The 26,680-nt window shown below is 47.2% G+C and overlaps 1 long non-coding RNA gene across 1 annotated transcript in view; it reads right to left on the reverse strand.

Annotated features, from left to right (window-relative positions):
• Nucleotides 1-25,884, reverse strand: part of LOC137419501 (uncharacterized) — a 144,474-nt gene extending 118,590 nt beyond the window's left edge. The window contains exon 1 of the long non-coding RNA XR_010982906.2: nt 25,821-25,884. This is a non-coding gene — a long non-coding RNA (uncharacterized LOC137419501). The remainder of the gene's footprint in view (nt 1-25,820) is intronic.
• Nucleotides 25,885-26,680: the final 796 nt, after the last annotated feature.

Genomic DNA, 26,680 nt, shown 5'->3' on the forward strand with positions numbered 1-26,680 from the left:
CTCCTTTATCTCTCTCTTAGTTTCCCTCCGTCTCTTCTTAATTTCACTCACCCCCTCTTCCACTTCCTCTAACTTTTGCTTCACCTCTTTCATTTCCTGGTGCGCCCCCTCAATTTCTTCCTCTAATGCCACCTTGGTCGTTTCGATGTGCGTCCTTACTTCCCGTTCTTTCATCTCCATTGCCTCTGTCACCTCGTCCAACCTCTTTGTCAACCCCTCATGTACCATCTGACATTCCCTCTTCGTCGCTACCAGTTCCTTTTTTATTTCTTTCTGCGTCGCCTTTAACCCCCCGATTATCGCAGTGTTCTTTTCCACTTGCTCCACTGATTCCTTCTGTCCCACCGTCAGCTGTTCTACTCCCCTCGTCAGATCCTCTATGCCCCCCCTGTAACCTAGCCATACTATTTCTCACCTCCTTCTCCATACGCTCCTCACCTCGCTTTACCTCCTCGCGTACCCCCGCGACCTCCTCGCCCACACCTCGTCTGATCTCCTCCCCCATTTCTCCCATCTCTTTGGTAGATGCTGCCCTCATCTGTTCCAAATCATTCCTCTGGGCATCCAATTTGGTTTCTAACCCGATTTTCACCTCCTCTATCTGCTCTCCCATCTGTTTAATTTCCCGGGCGGATTGCTCCCCTATTTCCCTCAATTTGCCTTCCATCGTGTTTTCTAACCCCCCTAACCCATTCTTCACCCCCTCCATCTGGTTCTCCTGGGCAGCCATTCTATTTTCCAACCCCGTTAACCCCTCCTTCATTTTCCAAATTTGATTACCCATGTCCTCTAGTTGGCCCCCCAATTTACCTTCGAGCCCCCCGATTTGGCTTCCCATATCATTTCTCAATTCCCCGATTTGGTTTTCTAATCCCCCAAATTTATTGTCTAAACCCTCAAATTTATTGTCTAAACCCTCCAATTTGCTGTCTAACTTCCCAATTTGGGCACTAGTACCCCTTGCTTCGTCCCTCTGGGTGTCTATTTTACTTTCTAATTGCTCACCCATCTTTAGCATGAGGGCCTCCATTTGCACCATGAAGAGGTTCAAATTTACCGGCGGCGCTGCTACGGTCACGGGCGTGGCGAAATTTGGTGCCGCTGCAACCTCGTGCGCGAGGGCGCCATTTTGTGCGCCTGAAACCTCTGCAACCACATCCTCATTGCTCTCCTCTTCTCTCTCCCCCATATACATTTCCCTGGGGTCCTGGGTCAATTCTACCCCCCCCTTCTAACTCACCCACCGGCATCCGATCGCCTTGATCATCCATGGCATGATTTTAAATTTGGATGTTAAATAAAATAAAATCTTGGGCCACTCGTAATTTTGAGTGCATTAAGCGCACTTCGGGACCGAATCCCACTCCTGACACCATTTGTTGCAGAAACGGAGTACGGCACTCCCCTTAGGGGGGGGGGGGTTAGTCCCCCTTCTATTTTCACTGGCCGTCTCCGCTCCTGAAGCTGCCCAGCTCCCTCCAGGGAGGCAGGTGAGCAACCTCGTTCGAGACTGTGGACAAGATGTTAATTGCCGAGCGGATGGCAGCCCGCGGCTCGAACCATTAGCAGAAACTAGACCCGATTCTAAACGTTGGCCAAATCCTGCCACAGGTATCCAATGGGGAAATCACTAAAACGATTGGATGTGAGGAAACCAGAAGGTAAGGAAGAACAAATATAATTTATTACTACTATTTACACCATCAAAGGAACCAAGGAGAAGGAAAGAAACGAAAATAATTTACAGAAGGATGGAAGGACCAGAAGGACACAGAGCAATTCTAGCTTACCTATGCAGTCTTACTTAAACCCCAGGACAACACAAAAGACGGACGACAGTCAGACTTACACGGGGAATGATGATAGGAATGACAGGAACGAATGGCTGGAAGGGGAGGAAGGTTCAGCTGGAGTTTTGCTCCCACCCAGGACGTCGGGCTCGACCTCGACGGCCACCGATGCCACCGATCCCACAGCAATCTGGTTCCCGCTTAGCAGCGGGTCGAAGCTGCGTGTCACAGGGGGGCCGGACTACGGTGGTCTCAAAGTTGCGGTTGGTTCAGCTGCGGTGGACTCAAAGCTGCGGTTTGTTCACTCAACTCTCTCAGTGCTCACTCCTCCACTGGACTCAACAACACAGCTCCTCCTCCACTGAACTCAACTCTGTTGCTCCTCCTCCACTGAACTCAACTCTGGTGCTCCTCCTCCACTGAACTCAACTCTGGTGCTCCTCCTCCACTGAACTGAGGTGGGGGGCGCCGCGTGATGGGTTTTATAGCGCCACACCCTGGAACGTTCGTGAAATTGCCCGATCGTTCTTTCTCCGCCCTCTCAAGCCATACCCCTCGTGCTTGGTTGGTTGATCGGGGCTGGTTCACTCCTCCTTCCCATGATGAGGTGGTGACACGCCTTTCTTCTCCGAGCCTTGACCACGTGCGTAATGGAGTCGCGAATGCAGTTGGCAATCCGAATGGCGATGGTGATGCCAATAACCCCATCCAAAGTTACTGGCATTTTCAAGATGCCATGGGGGCGTCAGAGGGATCCTATCTTATGTCATCTGAAGCAATGCAGAGTCAACTAATGGGAAACAGAGCCTTAAACTTACATAGAATAAGAAATAACTATTTAGAAGGGTATATGGTGGCCTACGTGCATGCGATGGATTAACTAAGGGGACGACCTATGATCTTTACACTTAAACGGAGGTATTTACAACGATCATGACACTACTTACAATTGACAGAGGGTGATATTTACAACAATTCTCAAATCCGCAACAATATATATATATATATATATATATATATATATATATATATATATATATATATATATATATATACGTATATATATATACGTATGTATATATATATATATATATATATATATATATATATATATATATATATATATATATATATATATATATATATATATATATATATAACACAGTTTGTGTGTGTGTAATGTTACGGATAGACTCCTAAACGGAGAGGCTCACGTACTTGATATTTGGCACAGACATGGCCATTGAGCCTGGGAAGGACATGGCCTACCTAAAAATATTTGACGAGATCCATATTTTTTATTCATATTTACCTCAGCGCATTTCAGCGAGGAATATTATACACGGAATCTGACCTGGTGGCAGAGCAGCGCGCTGATTCGCTCAGAGCAATCACGTGATGTTCCATTCCCGCCGCCAGACCATTGAACATAAAACACTGTTTGTGTGTGTGTAATGTTGTAATGTGTGTAATGTACGGGTCTCCCTTCCCCCGCCCGGCAACGCCGGTACTGGAGGGCGTCACAGGATCGGTGAGTCTCGAAAATCCGCTTCGTGCTGTTGCGAAGATGCAGGACGATGTCGCGATTGTTGTGCTGCTCTCCGACCATGAGAACTGCAACGTCATTGTTGACTGGCCCTCCCCTTCCCCTTCCCCCTCCCCCCTCCATCCTCCCCTCCCCCTCCACCCTACCCCCCCTCCTCCCCCTCCCCCCTCCCCTTCCCCCTCCCCCTCCCCCCTCCCTTTCCCCCACCCCCTGCCCCTCCCCCTCCCCTTCCCCCCTCCCACCCCAGTCCCCCTCCCATCCATCCCCCTCCCCCCTCTCCTCCCCCCCTCCCCCTCCCCCCTCTTCTCCCCTCCCCCCCTCTCCTCCCCCTCCCCCCACTTCTCCCCTCCCCCCCTCTCCTCCCCTTCCCCCTCCCCTCCCCTCCCCCGCCCGGCAATGCCGGGTACTTCTGCTAGTATATATATACTAGCGGGGTCACCCGTGGGAATCCCACGGGCATGGATGTGTGTGACATTTCGACATATTGAGTTATATGCTGCACATTCATTTTTACAAAATGGTTACTGGCAAGTCATCAGATCCAGAAATGGTGTGAATTTAGTTATTTCACATAATATGTGACCCCTCACTCCTCTCCACCTGACACTCTCCTGTCTCCACCTGACACTCTCCTGTCTCCACCTGACACTCTCCTCTCTCCACCTAGCACTCCTCTCCTCTCCAAACCCTCACATCCCTCTCCTTTCCAATCCCTCACCTCTCCAATCCCTCACACTCCTCTCCTCTCCAATCCTTCACACGCCTCTCCAATCGCGCCTCACACTCCTCTCCAATCGCGCCTCACACTCCTCTCCAATCGCGCCTCACACTCCTCTCCAATCGTGCCTCACACTCCTCTCCAATCGTGCCTCACACTCCCCTCCAATCACTCCTCTCCAATCGTGCCTCACACTCCTCTCCAATCACGCCTCACACTCCTCTCCAATCGTGCCTCACACTCCTCTCCAATCGCGCCTCACACTCCTCTCCAATCGCGCCTCACTCGCCTCTCCAATCGGCTTTCCCCGTCTCGTTTCTCTCCTTTTTCTCCCGTCTCGTTCTTTTTCTTGCTCCAAATCGGCCCGTCGGAATCGGAAATCGGCCCGTCTCGCCCGTCGGCCCGTCGGAATCGGAAATCGGCCCGTCTTGCTTTTGTGCTTGTGCGTAAATAAATTGTGTTCATGACACCATTTCTGGTGTTGGGCTAGCGGCTAGGGTGCCGGCTTAGGATCCTGGGTTCGAATCTCGGTCGATCGCCGAATTAATGCCAGGGGGGTTGACTCAGCCTGTCATCCTTCCGAGGTCGGCTAATTGAGTACCAATTCACTGGTAATTCCCTGTTTGTCGTTGAAGGCGGCAAAAAGGGTTGGCGTCAGGAAGGGCATCCGGCCGTAAAACATTGCTTCAAAAAGGGGACAAAAAAACAACAACTACCACGGTCCCCGAAAAGGCCAACCCCCGCTTTGCGGGGAAAAATGGCCTCTAAACGGTGGTTTTTACACCATTTCTGGATCTGATGACTTGCCAGTAACCATTTTGTAAAAATGAATGTGCAGCATCTAACTCAATATGTCGAAATGTCACACACATCCATGCCCGTGGGATTCCCACGGGTGACCCCGCAAGTTTGCATTGACGTTCGTCGATGGACTCGTTCGCCCGTCTCATTCGTTTTCTTGCTGCATCCTGTTCAAGTCTGCGTTCTTCATCGATCGTCTCATTCATTTTGGAAATAGAAGTTTCCACGCAGCGCATGAATTGTCACGAACCTCAAGAGGAATTTGTCTCGTAATCATCAAATGATAAATGGCAAGTAAATTATATTGTGGAAAATTAAAGATTTCAAATAAACCTATTTAAAGTGTATTCGCACATAACTAATTTTAAAAAACGAAGAAATATCTCTCGGTAATTTCCTGAAACATATTTTACTTCCGGCTAATAATGTTGAATTAAATAAAAACGAAGAAATATATGTCGGCATCATTGTTGACGTTTTTGTGACGACTGTCATCAAACGAAAAAGTAATATATCTTAACGGAAAAGCAAAAGCGAATTTTTAATATATATCGACACGTTGCCTTCGGTGTCATGTTGGGCGGTGTATGATACACCATGACGCGATTTTTAAAAATATATCTCTGCATTTTCCCGCGTGTGTGGAATGTTCTCAATTATTGCTGACACCGAGTCCAAAACCATCGATAAAAATGAAATCATATGGTGAGTTAGATTGGAGATAAAGGCGTGAGAGAGACTCAATGGCCTTGAAGTTGAAGTTACAGGCGTTTGAGAATTCATTTCGTTCTATAAACGGCAACTTTCATTGGATTTCCTTCCCGTTTTTTTTCAACCGAGTCGAAAACTATGTTAGCGACTGTGAAAAATGAAATGATATATCGAATTTTTAATATGTATCGACACGTTGCCGTCGGTGTCATGTTAGGCGGTGTATGATACACCATGACGCGATTTTAAAAAATATATCTGCATTTTCCCGCGTGTGTGGAATGTTCTCAATTATTGCTGACACCGACTCTAAAACCATCGATAAAAATGAAATCATATGGTGAGTTAGATTGGAGATAAAGGCGTGAGAGAGACTCAATGGCCTTGAAGTTACAGGCATTTGAGAATTCATTTCGTTCTATAAACGGCAACTTTCATCGGATTTTCTTCTCGTTTTTTTTCAACCGAGTCTAAAACTATGTTAGCGACTGTGAAAAATGAAATGATATATCGAATTTAAAATAGATATCGACACATTGCCGTCGGTGTCATGTTGGGCGGTGTATGATACACCATGACGCGATTTTAAAAAATATATCTCTGCATTTTCCCGCGTGTGTGGAATGTTTGTGGAAAATTAAAGATTTCAAATAAACCTATTTAAAGTGTATGCGCACATAACTAATAAAAAAAACGAAGAAATATCTCTCGGTAATTTCCTGAAACATATTTTACTTCCGGCTAATATGTTGAATGAAATAAAAACGAAGAAATATATGTCGGCATCATTGTTGACGTTTTTGTGACGACTATCATCAAACGAAATAGTAATATATCATAACGGAAAAGCAAAAGCGAATTTTTAATAGATATATCGACACATTGCCGGCGGTGTCATGTTGGGCGGTGTATGATACACCATGACGCGATTTTAAAAAATATATCTCTGCATTTTCCCGCGTGTGTGGATTGTTCTCAATTATTGCTGACACCGAGTCTAAAAGTAAAACCATCGATAAAAATGAAATCATATGGTGAGTTAGATTGGAGATAAAGGCGTGAGAGAGACTCAATGGCCTTGAAGTTACAGGCCTTTGAGAATTCATTTCGTTCTATAAACGGCAACTTTCATCGGATTTTCTTCCCGTTTTTTTTCAACCGAGTCTAAAACTATGTTAGCGACTGTGAAAAATGAAATGATTTATCGAATTTGATTTGAAATAAAACTGGGGGAGAGCAAGACACCACGGGCCTACAAAACAGGACTCAAAGCTATGCGAGTTAATAAAATGGTGGATATTTGTTTATAGCCACTCCCAGAATGGGTGGAGCTATGGGTGGAGCTACTCTGCAAACCGAGTAAGCCACACCCCGGACAGACACCCAACAGATAGACAGACAGACAGACAGAATCATCTACGGCTATTATAATATAGATTGTTGCGGATCTCCTGAAGCCCGTTCCACATTATAAAGGGGGGGGGGGGATTAAACCCCTTTTTCCCCCTGGGTCTTCGTGTCCACGAGGCCGAATCGCCACTTCTGCAGCAAGCATGAAAAAGGGTATCGGGTCGACGCCGCACGTACCTTTAACCCACGCTGCCACGAAAGCGGGGACCGGACCTCGCACGAGCCACGCTTAATCGAGTACGCACGAGCGGTATGCGTATCACGTGATTCGTGCCGTTACTTTTATGGAACCCGATTCGAGCGGTTCTATTCGTACCATGCGAGGCCAATTAATGGAAGGGATGGGAACGGTCAAATAAGAGGAGTAACACAATTTATTATTTATGTACAATGATTCGCAGAGACACAGAGCAGGCACTTAAACAAGGTTAACTTATCCCCAGACACAGGGCCGACTCACGCACACGGGGAGAAGAAGAAGAGAAGTTCATGCGCCAAACGCGCGCTTTGCCGTCGGTCGCTCCGGGACAGCTCGCCCGGCGTGGCCCTCTGGCGGTCACGGCACGTATGCAGGAGAAGGCAGGCAGGAGGAGATCGCGCGTCTGTGGCCCGGAACGGGTCGTCTTCTCGAACGCGCGATTAATACAGCGCAGAGCGCAGGGCACGGGGCACGGGGGATTCGTGTACCGCGCAGATATTTCAGTGATTCAAGTGCAACACTCCGACTCGTTCTCTTGCGCGTTCTCTCTCTGACTCGCACTCCAGCTCAACTCCTTGCGTTCTCGTGCATTCTGCCTGCGTTCTGACTCACTCCTCAAATGAACGGAACTCCAACTGAGGTGGGGGGCTCGGAGCAGGGTTTTATGGCTCCAACCTGGCCTTACTCGAATGTTCCAAGCCCCACCTCTCAACGCCGTGGTAAGCCACTCCCCTCGAGCCCTGATTGGCGGCTCGCGCTTACCGGACACTCCCCCTGCAGCTCCTCCCTTCGGCCTTACCAGACTTGTTCAGGCCTGCCACGTGGCATTTCAGCGCCAAAAGACCGCCCTACTCACGGGCCTGCTCAACGCAAAACTAACACAGGAAAGGACTACGCTTACATTCACTAAGAAATAACTGAACTATCGCGAAGCTACATGTTGTGGTGCGTCTACCTACAAGGGGGATTATCCTTTATTCCAAAACCACAACAATATATATATAAATAAAATATATATATAAATAATATATATATATATACTGAAACGCAAAAGAAACCTACCACCTTTGAAACCTTTAAATATCAACAATAACACTGCGTGTAGTAAATGTGTGAACTTATTTGTGGACAATAGTGTCCTCACTGTCAGACAAAATGGTCACGGATGGTCACTTGAACCTTCAATGGTCACTTCATAGCACAGCTGTTGAACAGCCGTTTTGACTGTCAGTGATTAGCCAAGGGGTACGGGATGATTTTAATGAGCTGCACGTGATGTCTTGATATTGGCTTTAAAAAGGCCAGTGCAAAATGGGCATTTCAATCAACATGCCACGATTGTCAAGGGATCAACGGCAGCGTGCCCTGGGCATGCTGCAAGGCGAACTGAGCTACCGTGAGGTGGCACGTCGCCTTGGCTGTTCACACCAGACGATATCGGCCCTGGTGGACAGAGACACCCTCCACAACTCTGCAGATGACAGACCTCGATCAGGGAGGCCAAGAGTCACCACTGCAAGGCAGGACAGGCAGATGGTCCGAAGTCACCTGCGGGATCGATTCCGTCCAGCATCCCGCACTGCGGCAGAAACTCCGGGGCGTGCAAACCCACGGATCTCCAATGATACTGCACGAAGACGACTGCATGACTATGGTCTGACTGCCAGAAGACCATACAGAGGCCCTGTGATGACGGCTGCCCATCGCCGCAACCGACAGAGATGGTGCCAGCAGCATCAGCAGTGGACCTTGGCGCAGTGGAACGAGGTCGCTTTCAGCGATGAGTCAAGGTTCTGTGTGGACAGTCCTGATGGGCGTGAGCGTGCCTGGAGAAGAACTGGCGAGCGATATGCCGATTGTTGCGTGCGTCAAGCCAACAGGTGGGGTGGCCCAAGTGTGATGGTGTGGGCCGCCATATCAGGCCGGTACAGGACGCCACTGGTGGTTGTGGATGGGAATCTTAATGCCCAGCGGTATGTGGATAACATCCTGCGACCTCATCTGCTGCCATTCCTGCTAGACCACCCAGAACTGAGAACCTTTCAGCATGACAACGCTCGTCCCCATGCTGCTCGCTTTACCACTGCATTTCTCCAAGGCGAGAACATCAACACCATGCAGTGGCCTGCGCTCTCCCCTGACCTGAATCCCATAGAGCACCTGTGGGATGAGCTTGGGAGACGCGTAGTTGGCAGGGCCAGGACATGGGCAGAGCTGCTTCAGACATTGAGGACTGAGTGGGACAGAATCCAGCAGCAATCCATCCAAAGACTGGTAGGCAGTATACGCCGACAATGCACTGCCTGTATCCAAAACAATGGTGGCCACACACGCCATTGAAAGGGGACTGATATTGCACCCCGTGCTGTTCTGTACTGTAGAACAAACTGATGAGATGGTGTATCTTGGTCAAAAACTTGACATGTCATCAATAAAATGCCAATGTTTCAATTAGCAATTGTTGGTTTGTTTTATTTTGAACTGTTACAATTTTATTACATTTCACTTCATTTCACTTTTCACATTTCATTTCGGAATCGATCCTGCAGGTGACTTCGGACCATCTGCCTGTCCTGCCATGCAGTGGTGACTCTTGGCCTCCCTGATCGAGGTCTGTCATCTGCAGAGTTGTGGAGGGTGTCTCTGTCCACCAGGGCCGATATCGTCTGGTGTGAACAGCCAAGGCGACATGCCACCTCACGGTAGCTCAGTCCGCCTTGCAGCATGCCCAGGGCACGCTGCCGTTGATCCCTTGACAATCGTGGCATGTTGATTGAAATGCCCATTTTGCACTGGCCTTTTTAAAGCCAATATCAAGACATCACGTGCAGCTCATTAAAATCATCCCGTACCCCTTGGCTAATCACTGACAGTCAAAACGGCTGTTCAACAGCTGTGCTATGAAGTGACCATTGAAGGTTCAAGTGACCATCCGGGACCGTTTTGTCTGACAGTGAGGACACTATTGTCCACAAATAAGTTCACACATTTACTACACGCAGTGTTATTGTTGATATTTAAAGGTTTCAAAGGTGGTAAGTTTCTTTTGCGTTTCAGTATATATACAGTGCATTTAGAAAATATTCAGACCCCTTTACTTTTTTCACATTTTGTTATGTTGCAGCCTTATACTGAAATCGTTTAAATTCATTTTTTCCCTCATCAATCTACACTCAATACCCCATAATGACAAAGAGAAAACAGGATTTTAGAAAGTTTTACAAATTTATTAAAAAGAAAAAAAACTGAAATATCACATTGACATAAGTATTCATACCCTTTGCTATGACACTTGAAATTTAGCTCAGGTCTCTCCCATTTCTCTTGATCATCTTTGAGATGTTTCTACACCTTGATTGGAGTCCACGTGTGGTAAATTCAATTGATTGGACATGATTTGGAAAGGCACACACCTGTCTATATAAGGTCTCACAGCTGACAATGCATATCAGAGCAAAAACCAAGCCATGAGGTCGAAGGAACTGCCTGCAGAGCTCAGATACAGGATTGTGTCGAGGCACAGATCTTGGGAAGCCTACAAAAAAAATTCTGCTGCATTGAAGATTCCCAAGAGCACAGTGGCCTCCATAATTCTTAAATGGAAGAAGTTTGGAACAACCAGGACTCTTCCTAGAGCTGGCCGCCCGGACAAACTGAGCAATCGGGGAAGAAGGGCCTTGGTAATAGAGGTGACCAAGAACCCGATGGTCACTCTGGCTGAGCTCCAGAGATCCTGTGTGGAGATGGGAGAAACTTCCAGAAGGCCATCCATCACTGCAACACCACCGATCTTAGCTTTATGGCAGAGTGGCCAGACGGAAGCCTATCCTCAATGAAAGACACATGAAAGCCCGGGTGGAGTTTGCAAAAAGCACCTAAAGGACTCTCAGACTGTGAGAAACAAGATTCTGTGGTCTGATGAAACCAAGATTGAACTGTTTGGCTTCCGGCTGGCCAAACCGTCATTCCGTCATTTAGAACGCTAAATGGGTTTTGGGCCACCTTTACCTCCACCACCGAAGGTGTTTTACAGAGGGGATGTGAGTGAGGGGAAGAAGTGGCATAAGGGAAGGGGGTGAATAGAGGAAGGGTGGAGGGGCCAAAGTTCTGCCAATTTGCATTATGTAATATGTAGATGAGGCAAAGTTCCTCCTCTTCCTGTCTAGCATGCTTGCCTTTGCCTGGTCTCCTTTCTTTCTCCTCCCATAAAACCGCCTTCCAGCTCAAAACAATGTGTTATTCTTTGTGTTCATTAATGTCCGTTCTCCACAAGCAACTTCTGAAGGAATGCAGGCCATGACTGTTGTAGCTAAATCCAAATATTTTTCCTATTATTAAAAGCCCAAACCAGGATAAATCTGCTACATTTGGAAAATGGATGAGTGATTATGCTTGGTTTGGAATCAGTTAATAACATGCTAGGTGCATGGTTCTGATGGGGGCAGGACGGCCTACCGGCTAGCTAGATCAGGACTAGCTAAAAAAAAAAGTAACCACCTTTAGAGGCCATTTTTCCCCACAAGGTGGGGGTTGGCCTTTTTCGGGAACCGTGGTTGTTGTTGTTTTTCGGTCCTCTTTTTGAAGCAATGTTTTACAGCCGGATGCCCTTCCTGACGCCAACCCTTTTTGCTGCCTTCAATGACAAGCAGGGGATTACCCGTGAACTGGTACTCAATTAGCCAACCTTGGTAAGGATGGTTAGCAGGCTGAGTCAACCCCCCTGGTGTTAATTCAGCGATCGACCGGGATTCGAACCCAGGATCCTAGGTTATCCCAAACCGGCACCCTAGCCGCTAGCCCAACACCAGGCCTAGATCAGGACTAGCTGGTGGAGAAAATGGCCTAATCTCGCCAATATGGGAGTTCAGTTGCTTCACTCACCCTGGCTGCTTTTCAAAGCCTCGGCCTCACACCAGTTACCCTGAATCAACACTGAGAACAGATATCTGGACTTGACCAAAAGATATCTCGATATTTTCCGACAATATGCTCTGACGCACTGATAAAGATCCCAAGCGCACCCATCGAATGACTGTACCCAATGAACCTATCGATTTCTTATTCCCACACTGAGATCGCTTTGGGTGGCTGTTAGCCCAAAGGGGCGAACCCCCTCTCCTGCTGAGCCACATCGCCCCCCTGAAGCCCACCACAAGCTTTTCCCCATTCCCAAAACAGCCCTTTCCAGTCCCGACAACTCGAGTAGGCCGCTAACTTTCCAGCTCCTGCATATAAAAATATCCAATTTTTTTTTCTTCTTCATCACCTTTTTATCCAAAAGTTTGGAAAACATCTTTGGAATAATTTTATTGTGAACATTCTGTTTCCTACACTCAGGTTTTATGCCAATGATATAAATGTATTTGAAAGTGAGCAAATTGTTGTTCATAAATACTGTTGCTGGGCGTATATGAACAGGATATCTCAAAACGTTGTGGACGGATTCGGACGAAATTTGGTGGAGAGGTTGGGTTTGTGACAAGGGAGAGTTGATTAAATTATTGTGAAGATCCGGATCCGGATATGAGAATTTTTAAGCGATTTTTTTGCCATTGAGAGATAAGGCCAAAAACAATATACAGGTATAGCATGATATTTCAAAAAGTCGTGGACAACTTATGACAAAACTTTTTTTTTTTTTGTATACTGAATCGAGGCTCGTGAAAGAGCTAACATTTATTTCACAAACAAATCAACCAGACAAACAAAATATACAAAAAGAGGGAGCGGAAGACAAGATGGGGAGAGAAGGGGAAGCACACAAACACAACATTTGAGAGCAGGGAGAAGTGTGGGAGGGAGAGGGCTTGGGGGGAGGAGGCATGGGAAGGGGGGGGGGGGGGAAGAGGTATAAAACACATAGTCCGTGGGCTGAGTAGGGTTTACATGCACCCCCCCCCACAACTTAACTTCCCGGGTGTCCATGTACCCCCCACCCTAGGGGTTAGGAAAAACCATGTTAACAGAAAAAAAACTCATTCCCAAGGTACCTCCCACGCATATTTTGATGTTACCCCCCCCTGTGTCAGTGATTTCCGAAAATTAGGGGTAGGCGAAATTCAAATGGCCATAACGTTTTACCGCGTCATCCTATGGTTGCATATGACCCCTCAAAATGTTTGTCCTGGGACACTCTTTACAATGATATGTGCTATATGCAAATGAGGTCACTAATGAGGTCACCAGAGGTCAAATTATGAGGGAATGAGTTTTTTTTCTGTTAACATGGTTTTTCCTAACCCCTAGGGTGGGGGGTACATGGACATACCCGGGAAGTTAAGTTGTGGGGGGGGGGGGGGGGGGTGCATGTAAACCCTACTCAGCCCACGGACTAACAAGGAGACCAAGGACTTCCAGGACAGAAGTTGGTATTTCAAAAATGTGTAGGATTTGGGGTGAAATTAGCGGGGGTAGAAAAGATCAAGGTTTTGGATGGGGGAAGATAAGAGATGGTGGTGAACAGCTGTTTTAAAGACCTGGAGGGTGGAGTGGGATTGAAGAGAGTGAGGGAGTTTGTTCCAGAGGCGGGAGAAAAGAGGAATGAAGGAGTGAAGGTGAGCAGAGAGTCTTGATTTTGGCAGTTTAACCATAAGAGGGTTGCAGGCAGATATTGTGCGACTGTAGGAATATTTGGGGGACAGAGCCCAGAGAGAGCTGGGGGGGCAAGGCCGGAGAGGAGTCGGTAGAAGACGGAAAGACCACAAACCTGCCTGCGGTGAGTGAGTGAAAGGCCCTTGGAGTTAGCTTCATCGCGGGGATGAATAGCAAAAATAGCAAAATAATCAAAAATTTAATAATAATCAACTGCAAATTGATGTAGGTTGGGGTCATCACCAACTTGATGGATGACTTAGTTAGATAACAAGAACAAGCAGATTCTACTTTGGTTCAGGTCCGGATCCAGATCTGACCCATCAGTGGGATACAAAACGTAAACTGTTCTGCCTTGCAGAGGTTTGCGCTCGACCAAGTGTCCGTTATCGTTGGAACTAATTTAATCTGATCCCCAAATTGAGGATCACTATCCATGTTGTTTCATGGGACAGTCTTTTTTTTTTGTATACAAGGTCGAGGCTCGTGTAAGAGCTAACTTTGATCACAAAAAGACAAACTGACACATAAAACATATGATAAAGGGAGCGGGAGAACAAGATGGAGAGCAGGGACATTGGGAGATCTGTGGGAGGAAGAGGGCATGGGGGGAGGAGGCATGGGAAGGGGGTGGTTGGGGGGGAGGGGAGGGTGGGAGAGGTAAAAAAACACATGGACACTGATAGGACTTCCAGGAAAGAAGTCGGTATTTCAAAAAAGTGGATCTGGGGTGAATTAGCGAGGGTAGAAAAGATCAAGGTTTAGGATGGGGGAAGATAAGAGATGGTGGTGAACAGCTGTTTTAAAGACCTGGAGGGAGGAGTGGGATTGAAGGGAGTGAGGGAGTTTGTTCCAGAGGCGGGAGAAAAGAGGAATGAAAGAGTGAAGGTGAGCAGAGAGTCTTGATTTTGGCAATTTAACCATAAGTGGGTTGCTGGATAAGAGGTCTTAGCAATTACAGAACAGTCTTATTTTCATTTGGGGGGGACAGAAAAGGGAGAGTACGGTTTGTTCGAGGTAGATCATCCCCATTGCCTCAACCGATGTATGGGATTTGTAACTGCCATGGTACGAGACCTTCTTTTTGAAAGACAGTGGGATTTTTAACATCCATCGACCATATTGCAATGGATTGGAAGCCTCATGAAACGTAGCCTTCAAAGTACCGCTTGCTCGGAGTTGGAGATGCAGGGCCTAAGGTTTGCACCACACCTGGAGCAGGCCTGGGTTTGCACCACACCTGGAGTAATGTTTTCATTGTTGGATCCAATCGCCAAGTCAAAACTCAGACCAAATAATTAAATGGCAATTTGGTATCTTTCCCAAAGGGTAGGCGAGTTATTTGCAGTACCATGAACAAATTACAAATCCATGCTCAAATCAACTCCAGTTGTGCGACAGACCAGCCAGCCAGTTTGTGAAAGACTTGGGCCAAAAAGATTCCCGACCGACTCAAAAAATGTGGAAATAATTGGAGCTGGTAAAGAAAATGAGAAATAGCAATAATAATAATAGTAGTAACAATAGCAAATAATAATAATAATATTAGTAATAATGGTACCGAGAGTGAAGTCGATGACGCGCGACTGCAAATCCCCACACTTCCCACCAACAGCAAAGTTGAAAGATGGCAAAAAGTTTCACCAGCAATGACCCAATATCAAATTTTGAGGGAGAAACAAATCTTCTGTTTTGACCCCTGTGACATGAAGAGGAAGACCACTCCTTTTTGCATCTTCAGATGCATAGGTCTGCCAAAGCAGTTTCTCGGCTAGTGCGCACAATCCTGGACGGGTCACCACTCCGACGCAAGATACTTGAACGGCTCATTCATCCCAGTAAGCTGGTACTCATTTTATCAACCACAGGATGACAGGCTGAGTCAACCCACCTAGTGTTATTTCAACAGCATGACAGGAGCTCAAACTCAAGACCCTAAGATCTTAAGCCAGCCACCTTAACCGTTAGGCCACCACCAGGATCTGGGGCATGAACCAGGGTCAAAATCCCAAAAATCGTTAAATATTTCATGCATCCCCCAATGCCGATTGCATATACAAGGTTTCATTGAAAAAACATTTTAAAATGTGCCCACAATTGCATTTTTTGGTATATGACATTTTGACCCCGCCCTCGTGCCCCAGTGTGCGGGGCCAAAACGATACTGCTCTTCCACCTTCTTGCCATATGGTGATCATAGCTACCAAGTTTGGTGAATTTCTGCGCAAGAGTTTAGAAGATAGTGTGATGGACGGACGGACAGAGCAGATTACAATATCCCACATTTTCTGTTAAATCGTGGAGATAATCCTTACCATAACTCATAGACTGGTGTTTGTTTGTGTGTTTGTTTGTCGTGCTACTCCTACAGTTCTGGGCCGATTACACCTCGGCTTGCTACATACGATCACATGACCCCAATCAGTGTATGTTTTTACCTTTGCTGGTGGTCTTGAGAAGGGACGGGGACGTAAATTTGTATCGTGTTGCACCACCTCCTGGTGGGAAAAGGCATTACAAGTCCCACCCTTTACAGTACAGTATTCCTGTCCCCACATTTTCCAGTGCAGTGGGGTGTTTTGAATTACTAGGGCATGCCCGTACTATATATATGCCCGTACTATATATCTATCTAAAATTATATCCCCCCCCTCTATTTACATGAAATGGTTTGGTCCATTCGCAACGCCAAAGCGAACGGCGAACGGCTTGCGAGTACAGTGACAATCCCCCCCCCCTCTATTTACATGAAATGGTTTCGTCCATTCGCAACGACCACAGAACCCCCCCCTCTATTTACATGGAATGGTTTGGTCCATTCGCAACGCCGGCACACGCGATCGTTCGCTGCTCTCTGATTGGTTGAATCGTTTTTTGGACATAGCTCGGTAAGTAATTGTCCGATTAATATGAAACCTTGAAAAGGCACATCCTCGGGTCCCCAGCAATATACCTGGCAAGTTAAAAGTATATCGGACCCGTGGTTGTCGAGAAACAGCGGTCACAGACAGACAAACGTACAAACGTACAAACGTACAGAGATTACTGGAATTATAGATAGATAAGCAATATAAATGTTTTTGCTTCATGCACGTAACCCAGGTTATTTTTCTTTTGGGAGCGATTGAGGGAGCTGTAGGTTACATATACACCGCCTAAAAAAAGGTATGTGCCAGAAGAACGTGTTGCATGCTTAGAACAAGATCGCCTGTGGGGCTGGTACTCTGGTAGTAAAAATAATAGTAATAGCAATAAAAAACAATAGCAAGAGTTGAGCCAATGGTAATAGCAATAAAAAACAATTGCAAAAGTTGAGCCAATGGCAATAACCAAAAAAAGCAATAGCAAAATTTGAGCCAATGGCAATAGCAATTTAAAAAACAATAGCAAACGTTGCGCCAATGGGAATAGCAATAAAAACAATAGCAAAAGTTGCGCCAGTGGGAATAGCAATAAAAACAATAGCAAAAGTTCCGCCCCCAATGGTAATAGCAATAAAAAAAACAATAGCAAAAGTTGCGCCAATGGTAATACCAAAAAAAAAAAAACTAGCAAAATTTGAGCCAATGGTAATAGCAATAAAAACAATAGCAAAGTTTAGCTAATTGTGATAGCAATAAAAAAACAATAGCAATCGTTGCGTCAATGGGAATCGCAATAAAAAAAAGCAATAGCAAAATTTGCGCCAATGACGATAACAATAAAAACAATAGCAACCGGTGAGCCAATGGCAATAACAATAAAAACAATAGCAAATGGCGAGCTAATGGTAATAGCAATAAAAAAGCAATAGCAAACATTGGGCCAATGGTAATAGCAATAAAAAACAATAGCAAAATTTGAACCAATGATAATATTGTTACGGTTTTTAGAACCTTCACTAGTAAATTTTAGTAAATGTTTCCCTTATGAATGTTCCCCTGTAAATATCCCCATCAATTGGCTTGTTAAATATCGCACCCTAGTTAGTCCATGTACAACACGTAGCGAACCATAGGACCTCTCTGTAGTTATTTCATTATTATGTGTTTCAGTTAAGGATCTGTTCCCAATAGTTGAATCTGCGTTGCATTAATCAAATAAGATAGGTCCCTTTCAATTCCCCCAATCGTCTCCGCAAAGTAACAGTCGGGCGGCGTTCGCTGCTCTTTGCCTTGATTCGGTTGTTGGCCCCAAACCGCCATTGCGCACGCGGTCAAGCCGAGGAAGAAGGGAGCGGAGCCACCAGAACAAGGTGTGGCACGTCGACGCACCATCAGAGGTGGAGCCAGCGAGCCCTTACCGGCCAACCAGGGCTGACGAAATACCATCACGGGCGTGGTTCTGTGAAGCGCGCATTGATTTGGAAGCACGTAATATAAGCGCCAGCGCGAAGCCTTTTTACGGAGATGAACGAGAGTCGACTTGGGTTGGAGACGGCGCTTGGTGAGGTCTGGCTGAGAGAGACGAAGCTGCGCGGAGCTCTTTGACAAGCTGCTTCGAAAAGCCCTACCGCGTGAACGAATACATGAAGCTCCGCTGGCTGTTCGCCTCGAGCCCGGAGCATGGACTGGAGCCACCTTCGACGCTGCGCGCCGGCCCGGACCGTCCTACCCTGTCACCTGCACGGACCCTTCTCCTTCTTCCAGTCATTCCTGCCTGCCATTCCCTTTCATGTAAGTCTGTTTGTCTGTCCTGGGCGTTGATAATATAAGACTGCTTAAGGCTGCCCTGTGTCTTCTTCTTCTTCTTCACTGTATATTACTTTCGTTTCCTCTTCTTTGGTTTTGGTTTTGTATATAGTTAATAAATATCTGGTATTCCTTTACTTTGGTTTCTTCTTTCCCCCGATCGCTTTCGTCCTATCTCCAATTGAGTACCTGTGGCACGATTTGGCCAACGCACGGAATCGGGTTAGTCAATTGCTAACGGCTCGAATCGCGGATTGCTAAACCGCTCGGCAAATACCATCTTGTCCGTGGTTCGAGTGGTACTTGTCTCCCTGTTTTGCGGAGGGATTGGTAAAGGTATTCGGGAGAACACCTTGACCAATAACCCTGACCAATTCCACCCCGCAAAAGAGCGTTACAAGTACCAGGACCAGAGACGGCCAGCTTAACCATCCAAGGGGATTAACCCCCCCTTTCTAAGGGGAGTGCCATCTCTGAGATCCGTAACAATTGGTAGTCAGGAGTTGGGATCTGGAACCTGGGACTAAATTCGGTTAGACAAAATTTTGGACACCAGTTGTGCTATTGGCCGTAACAATTGGTGTCGGGGAGTGGGATTTGAGGCCCGAACCAAATTTTTAAAACATCTAAAAATTTGGTCAAAATTTACGAGCGGCCGAAATTTTATTATAACACCCAAATTGAAATCGTGCCATGGATGATCAAGGCGATCGGATGCCGGTAGGGGAGAATGAGGAGTTAGAGGCAACCCAGGACCCCAGGGAGGAAGTGGGAATGATGGAAGAGGAGAGCAATGAGGATGCGGTAGAGGGGGTTGCAGGCGCACAAGATGGCGGCGCCTCGCACAAGGTCGCAGGGGCACAAGATGGTGGCGCCGCGCATGTGGCCGCGGTAGCCGAGCCCACGGCACTCGTGAATCTGGACCTCTTTATGGCGCAAATGAGGGGGTATATGGAAAAGATGGCAGACAAATCCAGCAGGGAAATGAATAAAATGGGAGAGCGATTAGAAAACCAAATTGTGGGCCTAGGAAGCAAAATAGAGGGGTTAGACAACAAATTTAAGGGGTTAGACAATAAATTTGAGGGGTTAGACAATAAATTTGAGGGGTTAGAAAATAAATTTGAGGGGTTAGACAATACATTTGAGGGGTTAGGCAACAAATTTGAGGGGTTAGACAATAAATTTGAGGGGTTAGACAACAAATTTGAGGGGTTGGACAACCAGATGGAAGGGGTGAAGAATGGGTTATCGGGGCTAGAAGACAAGATGGGAGGCAAATTGAGGGAGATGGGGGAGCAATCCGCCCGGGAAATCAAACAAATGGGGGAGCAGATAGAGGAGGTAAAAATCAGGCTAGAAATCAAATTGGACACCCACAATGGGGAGCTGGAGCGGATGAGGGCAGCATCCACCAAGGAAATAGGAGAGATGGGAGAGGATATAAGGCGCGGAGTGAGCGAAGATGTCGCGGGGGTGCGCGACGAGGTAAAGCGGGGTGAGGAGCTCATGGAGAAAGAGGTGAGGAACAGCACGACTAGGTTACAGGGGGGTATAGAGGAGTTGACGCGAGGAGTAGGGCAGCTGACAGTGGGACAAAAGGAGCTTGGGGAGCAGGTGGAAAAGAACACGGTGGTGATAGGAGGGTTGAAAGCGACCCAGAAGGAAATAAAGAATTAATAGCAATGAAGAAGGAATGTCAGACGGTACATGAGGGACTGACGAAGAGGTTAGAGGAGGTGGTAGAGGCAATGGAGACAAAAGAACGGGAAGTCAGGACGCACATAGAAACGACCAAGGTGGCCTTAGAGGAAGAAATTGAAGGGACGCACCGGGAAATAAAGGAGGTGAAACAAAAATTAGAGGAAGTGGAAGAGGGGGTAAGTGAAATTAAGAAGAGACGGAGGGAGACTAAGAAAGAGATAAAGGAGGAGGTGATGGAATTGGTGCAAAGTCTGTGCTCACAGCGTGATGATGTGCTTACTGACCAAATAAAGAGTTTGCAGGTGGCGGAGGAGGAGCGAAGGAGAAGAGGCGCCGAGGTGAGTGGCGATATGCTCGGAAATGTATATGGTGTGAGGGGAGATTCAGTGAGCTTGGGTGTTGGTCGAGACCCGGGCGTTCGTGAGAGGCCGCTGGTGAGTGCGTGGAAAGAGGATGTGTGCAAGGATGTCCGACCATGGGGAGTGCGAAAGGTATTGGTGAGCCAGGGTGTGCGGTGGTGATTGGGTGTGTGCAAGAATGCACCCCCATGAGTGGTACGGAGTATGTACCGGGAGAGGGTGCGCAAGAAGGTGCACGAGAAAGGTGTGTAACAGAGGAGTGCATGATAACAGAGTGTGCTGTCGAGAGTGAGAGTGAGCGCACGACAGAGTGTGGTGGTGAGAGTGACACGGAGGGCGAGTTGGTTGTCGAGGGTGAGAAAGAATGCGCACCTGGAATGGTTGAGCGTGCGCGGGAATGCACACCTGGAATGGTTGAGCGTTTGCGGGAATGCACACCTGAGTTGGTGGTGAAGCGCGTGATTGGGTGTGCAAAAGAGTGCACACCCATGGTTGTTACAGAGGATGTGACCGAGGAGTGAGTGCGAGGAGGTGTGTTGATGAAGTGTGCGAACGACGAGTGTGTGCCAAGGTGTGCGGTGGTCAGGTGTGTAATGAAGTCTGTGAGCGGAATGAGTGTACCTGGGTGGTGTGTAAGAGAAATTGCAATAACAAAGTGTATGGAGACACCTGGATGTGTGAGTATGGGAAGAGTCGCGTGTGTGTGTGAGCATGTACGGAGAGCATCGACGTTGACCGGAGCAGCGTTTAGGCTGACGGATAGTCGACGCGAGCCCTCGGTCCGTGCCGGGCTTTGGGTACTGCGGGAACCGGCGAGGGTCGTAATCACGGCGGTTTCAAAAGAACCGACGTGCGCGATCCACGCCGGGCCCCGCCGTGCACGGTCGCGTCCGCGCTTTGCTAAGCAGAGCGGGCGGCCCGGTTCGAGGGAAGGTAGGAAGGGTCGGAACGGCGCCCCCTGGTGGTTGCGGCGTTCCGGCCGGGCAAGATTGGGCCATTGGGCAGGAGACCGAAAGGCTCCGCGCCAAGGTGGACCTTGGAATCTCGGCCCGAGTAAACCTCCTCCCCTGCATCGAGTGCCGGACGGATCCAACCGCAGTCGATGAACCACCCGCATTCATTGCTCGGCTTTGCGAAGCCGAGCTTTGAAAATGTAATGACGCACCGAGGCTCAAGTTAATGGACATTTAGTAGAGATAGTGAATTGGATTGGCAAATTTGATGGGTAAAAATGATTGGCAGTAATGATTGGCAAATTTTGATTGGCAAAAATTGGATGGGCAAAATTGATAGTGGGAGATGCCCGATGTAGAGGGATGGTAAATCCACAATCCCTCACATCCCCGGGCACATGAGCAATAGTTTATGGGGTTTTGGCTGTGCAAACCAAGCCAGGGAGGGTTTGGATAATTGTATAGGGAAATAGCTAACCATAGGTAACTGTAGAGTTAAGTAGCGACATGTACCTGTAGTGGGGACGTAGAATAGATTAGATGGATTATAACGACGAGGGAACGCAATAGTATAAGGGGCGACTGGGGAGCGCGAGTTTCAGAAGGGGGTAGTCAGCTGAGATGATGCAGTGTATGATTGAGTAATTGTGATTGAGAGTTGTATTGAATGAATGGTCCTGGAGGAGAGACGGGTGCAAGAGCCACCAGGTGGGTGTGAGCACCCGGTGAGTGAGCAAGTGCAAGTGAAGCACAGGTGTGTGGAGAATGGTTGGATGAAATGAATGGTCTGGAATACATGGAGTATGGAATGGATGGTGTGGAGTGAGTAGTGTGGAATATGTGGAGTGGAGTGGTTGGTGCGAAAGGAGTGGATGGGGAAGATGGACCCCTTTCACGAATACCCGGGGAGGGTAGTTTAAGAGTAGGTAGAGGGTATAGGTAAATTGTGGCGGATATTGGCATCTGTGGTGCGTGTGGTAGAATGGTGTTTGGATGGGTGCATTAGTGAAGTGGAAATGGCTGGGCATGTGGCCTGTTAGTGTGTGTATGGTTAAATGGGCACTCCGTCACTGTCAGGATGTCGGCCAGGTGAGGCCGCAGGTGTGCTCTGGGAGCCAGTAGAGTTGTTCAGTGGGGCCCGATGATCCGGAGGACGGACCCGGGTAGCCCGACGCCAGAAAGGGTGGTAGTGGGGTAAGGGAGCCAGAAGGCCTTCCCCAGGTAGGTTAGGGTAAGGAGCAGGTAAGCTCGGAGGCAACTGTAGTGGCGGAGGTGTGCAGGTGAGCGGACCTGCTGGGAGCACCACACGACCCAGCCCGGAAATTGTGCGAAGGCACAGGGTGAAGAATCGGGGGAGTGAGACCCCAAATTGGTGAGCACCACAGTTTGGTCAATGGGAGTTCGGTTCTTAAAACCACATAGTGTAAGATGGCCAATGGTTTTGCAGGGAAAGACCCCAGGTAGAGTAAAAGTGTTGATGTCATTTGGAGGTATAGTTAGGATTGAAATCTCTTCGCACCATCTACATCCACTCACCAGGGTGACAAGACTCCACACCACCGGTTTCTTGCAAATGTTTGGAATGGTGAGACGCATCATGACGTGAGGGCGACATTGTGCTTGTTGTTCCATCTCTTCCTCCTTAGGAGGGATGGATGATGAGTTGATTGATGACAAATTTGGATTAGAGGGATTGGTAACCAATTTGGTATTAGGGGAGATATGGGGAAGACGAGACAGTAGTGACGAATTTGTAAATGTGTAGGGTTTTGAAAATACGGGGTAAGGGCAAGGGTATAGTAGGTGACAGGGGGGGGGGGGGGGGGATGACGTACGATAGGGACGAGCTTTCTCCGCTCGCTTCCATGCGCACCTCACCTCTGCATTGCCTTGGTTGGATGTGTACCCTTGTGACCTTGCTCCGATGCTTGCTGTGTCCTTTCCTTCCCCACTCACGGCTTGTTCTTTTGGGTCCGGGGGGGGGGGGGGGGGGAGTGCGCAGGTAGCCGCACTTGTGTGCCCGAGCCACCGCTGCACAGCCTGCCTGGATCGATACACCACCTTATGGACCGCACGACTTGCGGCCTAGCACCACCTTATGGACCACACGTTTTTGTGGCCAAGCACCACACCCTTATGGACCCCATGCGATGGGGCCTGGCCCCTCTGCTGGGACCGGCCATGATGGCCAGAGAGAGTTCTTTGCTTGCGGACCACGGTGAGGTGGCGCCTTTTGCCATACAGATGGACCACCCATAGTTGGCCCCTGTTGGCCCTAAATAAAAATGGACGCGTTGTGTGCCTTTTTATTATTTGCAAATAGGCAGCAAGCCACAAGAAGGAACAACAGGAAGAAACATCGGACCAGCAGAGCAGGGGAAGCAAGAAACAAGAAGAAAGGTCAACAGTTTGTGTTGTTTTTATATGTGAAATGAGCACTGGATGGTGCTTTGTGTGTTTTATTGGTGCTGATTGGTGCCTTGGTGCTTTGTGATGCTCTTGTGCTCGGGGGTGCACTGCAATATCAATTGTGCATCCCCGGGCACTTGAGTATGGTGTATCGGTGCAGTGCAGTGCATGCTCTTCCTCTTTTTCAAAAACATATTTTTGTCTCCCAAAATGACAGGTCCTGGGTTTTCAGTGTAAATACAAATAGTGTCTTGTAAATAATGCTCCCCACCGGCTTTATGTATAGCTTGAGAACCATTCCGCAATTCGGTTATTCTGTGGGCGTGAGTCTGTTAGGTAGGATGCAACGTAGCAGGCGGGACATACGTAGTTGTTTTAAAACTGTCACACTCATGGGTAAGGTTAATAGTAGAGGGCCACTACACCTGAGTGTCACATTAAGTAAAGTTATTTCGGGTCAGGACGACCCTAGAGGAAAAATGGGTGCTGTGTTACGGTTTTTAGAACCTTCACTAGTAAATTTTAGTAAATGTTTCCCTTATGAATGTTCCCCTGTAAATATCCCCATCAATTGGCTTGTTAAATATCGCTTGTTAAGGGGAGTGCCGTCTCTGAGATTCGTAACAATAACAATAAAAACAATAGCAAAAGTTGAGCCAATGGCAATAACAATAAAAACAATCGCAAAAGTGGAGACAATAGTAATAGTAATAAAAAGAAAGCAAGGCAGAAATGACTTTTTGTGTTTCCAGAGTTAAGGCTCGTGGAAGAGAGAGAACATTGAACGGATGAGGAAGGAACAGAACAAAAGGAACAGTGGAGAAAGGGAAGAAACATCAACAGCAAGGTTGAAGGCTAAAATATGTAGAGGGAGACTTGGACAAATAAGGGATATGGGGAAGAAAGAGGGGTAGGGGAAGATGCATAGATTGGACAAGATGGATACAGAGGAAAACTCCCATAAAGGAAAAACTGGGAATTTGGAAGGAGGTGTGTGCTCAGTAGTGCGGGGCGGATTTACGGTGATAGAAAAGATCATGGGTTTGGATGGGGGATGATCTGAGATGGTGGTGAAGCTGTAATGTCTATGAGGGTTACTAATCCCCCCCCCCCTCCTCCCACACCCCACCCCTTCAAACATGCGGAGAAAGAATGGAGAGGAATGTGCAAGGAGTGGAATGCAGTTATTGAGGTTTGGATGGAATCGACGCAAAGGAATAGGAGAGAGTATGTGTGGGGTGATATGGCACATCCTGGGAGGAGAAGGGGCACAGGGGTTAAATGCTTTTATTTTAGCGTATGTAATAATTAAATACATCGTCCTATTCAAATATTATACTGTACTTTACTTCAGCAATCAATCTTTGGTTTATGAAATATTTTGCTCCATTTTCCTCCAGGGTCTATGGCAAGGGACGTCCAAATATCCCAATGCTCCCATATAGTACTATATATGGCCCTAACAACTCCCATATATGTTTTGAAAAATCCTCGATCCACCTTTGAAATGTAACTTTTAAGCAAGATAATGGAGAAATAGCACGTTTGAGCATGGCAACAGAATCATCTGGGAGAGACAGACAGATATATATATAGATACAGGCAGACAGATAGATAGATAGACGATATATCACTCAGCTATGTTGCCTTCCCACGTCCATCTCGCTTGTGACGCACTGTTTACTAACCACCATTATTTCATACGTTTGCTACGTCACTTAGCCTGGGGGACGATATACTGACCATGAGATTGGGTGAATAAATGTGAGCTTTTCCCATGTGCTGATACTGATTCGCAAAATGTTTTTCGTTTCTGATTAAAATAAGATGAAAACAAAAGTATTTATCTTCGTTTTATTTTATTTTAGCAATCATTAGCACTTTTCAATTAATTTATTGAATATTCATCCCCCCCCCCCCTCCTCCCTCCACCCACCCTTCCCCCCTTTGCCCTCCTACCCCAAGCGAACAGTTTTCTGTGCTGGTCCATAGCAGAGTTTCAAAATTTCTTCCACGCTGAGCTCAATAAACAGGAAGTGTTCATTGAGTGTTTCAAAAGACTCTTCTTTCTTTCTGAATCCTCACAGCGCCCCCTAGTGGCCAACAAGGTGATCCGACACATGAAAATGATTCCTCCACCTTTGGAGCCGCTTTTACCTGGTTTACCACGTGCCACCCAACTCTTGTTCAACTAAACTAAATGAACATGTCATACATATGCAGATACTATGAAGCTCATCGATTGCATCGGTGCGGCGAATGAAAACATCTCCATTGATCTCGATGCTGGGGGTAATGACACAAGCAGGTTCAGCAGCATAATATATCGACATCTACCACCTTGGATTCTGTATGGCAGTGCAGAGCTTCTCTCATGTGTCAGTGTAGTCATGTATCATGAGGGTTGCTAATTGCCCTTGAGGCCTACACAGTCCAGCTTGGATATCTGTGTCCTGGCCCAGAAAGGTTTGCTATTGGAACATTGATGACAGAAAAGAAAATATACAGTCAGCCCACAACTTTAAAGTACAACAACAAAGTCACATCTCATAGTCAAATACCTCACCAAATACAGCATTGAAGTATGAGGGGGAATCCAAATAGACAAAGATGGAGTCATCGGGGGGAACCTAGATAGGATTCGGGTTTTGGCTACTACCCCTCTTCCCTCAAACCCACCCAAAGCAGTGAGGTGAACCCCACAAAAACTATTTGCAATATTCACCCCTCCATAGACAAAGAAAAAGAAAGAAAATAAAGGAGAGATGGAAGACAAAAATCCATATACTTTTTCTGAGAAAAGAAAAGAATTTTCTGAG

Source organism: Myxine glutinosa, chromosome 1 (assembly GCF_964187855.1).
Source record: "Myxine glutinosa chromosome 1, kmMyxGlut1.1, whole genome shotgun sequence".
Taxonomy (NCBI): domain Eukaryota; kingdom Metazoa; phylum Chordata; class Myxini; order Myxiniformes; family Myxinidae; genus Myxine; species Myxine glutinosa.